Below are 6,000 nucleotides of genomic sequence, written 5' to 3'. Positions count from 1 at the left end.
ATCACATTGCAAGTTCCTCGGGTCAGATAAAGCTGCGACGCAAAGTTTGAGCACCAACGGAAGACATTTAGGGGTGCCGGTGTGCCACAAACCAGCATTCGCCGAAACTCGGATTATCGTGAAAAATGTGTTAAAGCTCGTTATTTGAGGCTGAAATCGAACAGGTTGATTCCTGAAATCGAACAAGTTGATTCTTGAAATAAGCTCGGACGCGTGATTGAAAAACAGGGAGAAAAAGAAACAGGGTCCGGTACGACCTTCCGAACGGCTGAAATTGAAGTGTATAAATATACGGTTTTTCGGGATTCCGGGGTCCCGGAACAAAATTCTCCGGAAATCACATAGAAAGTTCCTCGGGTTTGATAAAGCGGCCACGCAAAGTTTGAGCACCAACGGAAGACATTTGGGGTGCAGGTGTGCCACAAACCAGCATTCGCCGAAACTCGAATTATCGTGAAAAATGGGTTAAAGCTCGTTATTTGAGGCTGAAATCGAACAGGTTGATTCCTGAAATCGAACAAGTTGATTTCTGAAATGAGCTCGGACGCGTGATTGAAAAACAAGGAGAAAAAGAAACAGGGTCCGGTATGACCTTCCGAACGGCTGAAATTGAAGTGTATAATACACGGTTTTTCGGGATTCCGGGGTCCCGGAACAAAATTCTCCGGAAATCACATAGAAAGTTCCTCGGGTCAGATAAAGCGGCCACGCAAAGTTTGAGCACCAACGGAAGACATTTGGGGGTGCCGGTGTGCCACAAACCAGCATTCGCCGAAACTCGGATTATCGTGAAAAATGTGTTAAAACTCGTTATTTGAGGCTGAAATCGAACAGGTTGATTCCTGAAATGAGCTCGGACGCGTGATTGAAAAACAGGGAGAAAAAGAAACAGGGTCCGGTACGACCTTCCGAACGGCTGAAATTGACGGAATAAAATTCTTAGGAAATCACATTAAAAGTTCCCCGGGTCAGATAAAGCGGCCACGCAAAGTTTGAGCACAAACGGAAGACATTTGGGGGTGCCGGTGTGCCACAAACCAGCATTCGCCGAAACTCGAATTATCGTGAAAAATGAGTAAAAGCTCGTTATTTGAGGCTGAAATCGAACAGGTTGATTCCTGAAATCGAACAAGTTGATTTCTGAAATGAGCTAGGATGCGTGATCGAAAAACAAGGAGAAAAAGAACCAGGGTCCGGTATGACCTTCCGAACGGCTGAAATTGAAGTGTATAATACACGGTTTTTCGGGATTCAGGGTCCCGGAACAAAATTCTCCGTAAATCACATAGAAAGTTCCTCGGGTTAGATAAAGCGGCCACGCAAAGTTTGAGCACCAACGGAAGACATTTGGGGGTGCGGGTGTGCCCAAACCGGCATTCTCGAAACTCGGATTATCGTGAAAAATGTGTTAAAGCTCGTTATTTGAGGTGAAATCGAACATGATGATTCTTGAAATGAGCTCGGGCGCGTGATTGAAAAACAGGGAGAAAAAGAAACAGGTTCCAGTACGACCTTCCGAACGGGTGAAATTGAAGTGTATAATACACGGTTTTCCGGATTCGGTCCGGAATAAAATTCTCGGAAATCACATTGCAAGTTCCTCGGGTTAGATAAAGCTGCCACGCAAAGTTTGAGCACCAACGGAAGACATTTGGGGGTGCCGGTGTGCCACAAACCAAAGATTCGCGAAACTCGGATTATCGTGAAAAATGTGTTAAAGCTCGTTATTTGAGGTGAAATCGAACAGGTTGATTCCTGAAATGAGCTCGGACTCGTGATTGAAAAACGGGGAAAAAGAAACGAGGTCCGACGACCTTCCGAACTTTGAAATTGAAGTGTATAAATATACGGTTTTTCGGGATTAGGGGTCCCGTGTACAAAATTCTCGAAAATCACATAGAAAGTTCCTCGGGTCAGATAAAGCGGCCACGCAAAGTTAGAGCACCAACGGAAGACATTTGGGGGTGCAGGTGTGGCACAAACCAGCATTCGCCGAAACTCGGATTATCGTGAAAAATGTTTTAAAGCTCGTTATTTGAGGCTGAAATCGAACAGGTTGATTCCTGAAATGAGCTCGGACGCGTGATTGAAAAACAGGGAGAAAAAGAAACGGGGGTCCGTGCGACCTTCCGAACGGTGAAATTGAAGTGTATAATACACGGTTTTTCGGGATTCCGGGGTCCCGGAATAAAATTCTCCGGAAATCACATTGAAAGTTCCTCGGGTCAGATAAAGCTGCCACGCAAAGTTTGAGCACCAACGGAAGACATTTGGCGGTGCCGGTGTGCCACAAACCAGCCTTCGCCGAAACTCGAATTATCGTGAAAAATGGGTAAAAGCTCGTTATTTGAGGCTGAAATCGAACAGGTTGATTCCTGAAATCGAACAAGTTGATTTCTGAAATGAGCTCGGACGTGTGATCGAAAAACAAGGAGAAAAAGAAACAGGGTCCGGTACGACCTTCCGAACGGCTGAAATTGAAGTGTATAATACACGGTTTTTCGGGATTCCGGGGTCCCGGAACAAAATTCTCCGGAAATCACATAGAAAGTTCCTCGGGTCAGATAAAGCGGCCACGCAAAGTTTGAGCACCAACGGAAGACATTTGAGGGTGCCGGTGTGCCACAAACCAGCATTCGCCGAAACTTGGATTATCGTGAAAAATGTGTTAAAGCTCGTTATTTGAGGCTGAAATGGAACATGATGATTCTTGAAATGAGCTCGGGCGCGTGATTGAAAAACAGGGAGAAAAAGAAACAGGTCCTGCACGACCTTCCGAGCAGGCGATATTGAAGTGTAATACACGGTTTTTCGGGATTCCGGGGTCCCGGAATAAAATTCTCCGGAAATCACATAGCAAGTTCCTCGGGTCAGATAAAGCTGCCACGCAAAGTTTGAGCACCAACGGAAGACATTTGGGGGTGCCGGTGTGCCACAAACCAGCATTCGCCGAAACTCGGATTATCGTGAAAAATGTGTTAAAGCTCGTTATTTGAGGCTGAAATCGAACAGGTTGATTCCTGAAATCGAACAAGTTGATTCTTGAAATAAGCTCGGACGCGTGATTGAAAAACAGGGAGAAAAAGAAACAGGGTCCGGTACGACCTTCCGAACGGCTGAAATTGAAGTGTATAAATATACGGTTTTTCGGGATTCCGGGGTCCCGGAACAAAATTCTCCGGAAATCACATAGAAAGTTCCTCGGGTCTGATAAAGCGGCCACGCAAAGTTTGAGCACCAACGGAAGACATTTGGGGGTGCAGGTGTGCCACAAACCAGCATTCGCCGAAACTCGAATTATCGTGAAAAATGGGTTAAAGCTCGTTATTTGAGGCTGAAATCGAACAGGTTGATTCCTGAAATCGAACAAGTTGATTTCTGAAATGAGCTCGGACGCGTGATCGAAAAACAAGGAGAAAAAAAAACAGGGTCCGGTATGACCTTCCGAACGGCTGAAATTGAAGTGTATAATACACGGTTTTTCGGGATTCCGGGGTCCCAGAACAAAATTCTCCGGAAATCACATAGAAAGATCCTCGGGTCAGATAAAGCAGCCACGCAAAGTTTGAGCACCAACGGAAGACATTTGGGGGTGCCGGTGTGCCACAAACCAAAGATTCGCCGAAACTCGAATTATCGTGAAAAATGGGTAAAAGCTCGTTATTTGAGGCTGAAATCGAACAGCTTGATTCCTGAAATCGAACAAGTTGATTTCGAAATGAGCTCGGACGCGTGATCGAAAAACAAGGAGAAAAAAAACGAGGGTCCGGTATGACCTTCCGAACGGCTGAAATTGAAGTGTATAATACACGGTTTTTCGGGATTCCGTGGTCCCGGAACAAAATTCTCCGGAAATCACATAGAAAGTTCCTCGGGTCAGATAAAGCGGCCACGCAAAGTTTGAGCACCAACGGAAGACATTTGGGGGTGCAGGTGTGCCACAAACCAGCATTCTCTGAAACTCGGATTATCGTGAAAAATGTGTTAAAGGTCGTTATTTGAGGCTGAAATCGAACATGATGATTCTTGAAATGAGCTCGGGCGCGTGATTGAAAATCAGGGAGAATAAGAAACAGGGTCCGGTACGACCTTCCGAACGGCTGAAATTGAAGTGTATAATACACGGTTTTTCGGGATTCCGGGGTCCCGGAACAAAATTCTCCGGAAATCACATAGAAAGATCCTCGGGTCAGATAAAGCAGCCACGCAAAGTTTGAGCACCAACGGACGATATTTGGGGGCGCAGGTGTGCCACAAACCAGCATTCGCCGAAACTCGGATTATCGTGAAAAATGTGTTAAAACTCGTTATTTGAGGCTGAAATCGAACAGGTTGATTCCTGAAATGAGCTCGGACGCGTGATTTAAAAACAGGGAAAAAAGAAACAGGGTCGAGTACGACCTTCCGAACGGTGAAATTGAAGTGTATAAATATACGGTTTTTCGGGATTAGGGGTCCCGGAACAAAATTCTCGGAAATCACATAGAAAGTTCCTCGGGTCTGATAAAGCGGCCACGCAAAGTTTGAGCACCAACGGAAGACATTTGGGGGTGCGGGTGTGCCCACAAACCAAAGATTCGCCGAAACTCGAATTATCGTGAAAAATGGGTAAAAGCTCGTTATTTGAGGCTGAAATCGAACAGGTTGATTCCTGAAATCGAACAATTTGATTTCTGAAATGAGCTAGGACGCGTGATCGAAAAACAAGGAGAAAAAAAACAGGTCCGGTATGACCTTCCGAAGCATTTGAAATTGAAGTGTATAATACACGGTTTTCGGGATTAGGGGTCCCGGAACAAAATTCTCCGAAAATCACATAGAAAGTACCTCGGGTTAGATAAAGCGGCCACGCAAAGTTTGAGTACCAACGGAAGACATTTGGGGGTGCAGGTGTGCCACAAACCAGCATTCTCCGAAACTCAGATTATCGTGAAAAATGTGTTAAAGCTCGTTATTTGAGGCTGAAATCGAACATGATGATTCTTGAAATGATCTCGGGCGCGTGATTGAAAAACAGGGAGAAAAAGAAACAGGGTCCGGTACGACCTTCCGAACGGCTGAAATTGAAGTGTATATAAATACACGGTTTTGAGATCAGGGGTCCGGAATAAAATTCTCGGAAATCACATTGCAAGTTCCTCGGGTCGAGATAAAGCTGCCACGCAAAGTTTGAGCACCAACGGAAGACATTTGGGGTGCGGGTGTGCCAAACCAAAGATTCGCCGAAACTCGAATTATCGTGAAAAATGGGTTAAAGCTCGTTATTTGAGGCTGAAATCGAACAGGTTGATTCCTGAAATCGAACAAGTTGATTTCTGAAATGAGCTCGGACGCGTGATCGAAAAACAAGGAGAAAAAAAAACAGGGTCCGGTATGACCTTCCGAACGGCTGAAATTGAAGTGTATAATACACGGTTTTTCGGGATTCCGGGGTCCCAGAACAAAATTCTCCGGAAATCACATAGAAAGATCCTCGGGTCAGATAAAGCAGCCACGCAAAGTTTGAGCACCAACGGAAGACATTTGGGGGTGCCGGTGTGCCACAAACCAGCATTCGCCGAAACTCGAATTATCGTGAAAAATGGGTAAAAGCTCGTTATTTGAGGCTGAAATCGAACAGGTTGATTCCTGAAATCGAACAAGTTGATTTCTGAAATGAGCTCGGACGCGTGATCGAAAAACAAGGAGAAAAAGAAACAGGGTCCGGTATGACCTTCCGAACTATTTGAAATTGAAGTGTATAATACACGGTTTTTCGGGATTCCGTGGTCCCGGAACAAAATTCTCCGGAAATCACATAGAAAGTTCCTCGGGTCAGATAAAGCGGCCACGCAAAGTTTGAGCACCAACGGAAGACATTTGGGGGTGCAGGTGTGCCACAAACCAGCATTCTCTGAAACTCGGATTATCGTGAAAAATGTGTTAAAGGTCGTTATTTGAGGCTGAAATCGAACATGATGATTCTTGAAATGAGCTCGGGCGCGTGATTGAAAATCGGGA

Source organism: Silene latifolia, chromosome 2 (assembly GCF_048544455.1).
Source record: "Silene latifolia isolate original U9 population chromosome 2, ASM4854445v1, whole genome shotgun sequence".
Taxonomy (NCBI): Eukaryota; Viridiplantae; Streptophyta; class Magnoliopsida; order Caryophyllales; family Caryophyllaceae; genus Silene; species Silene latifolia.
Note: the sequence above shows the minus strand (reverse complement) of the source record.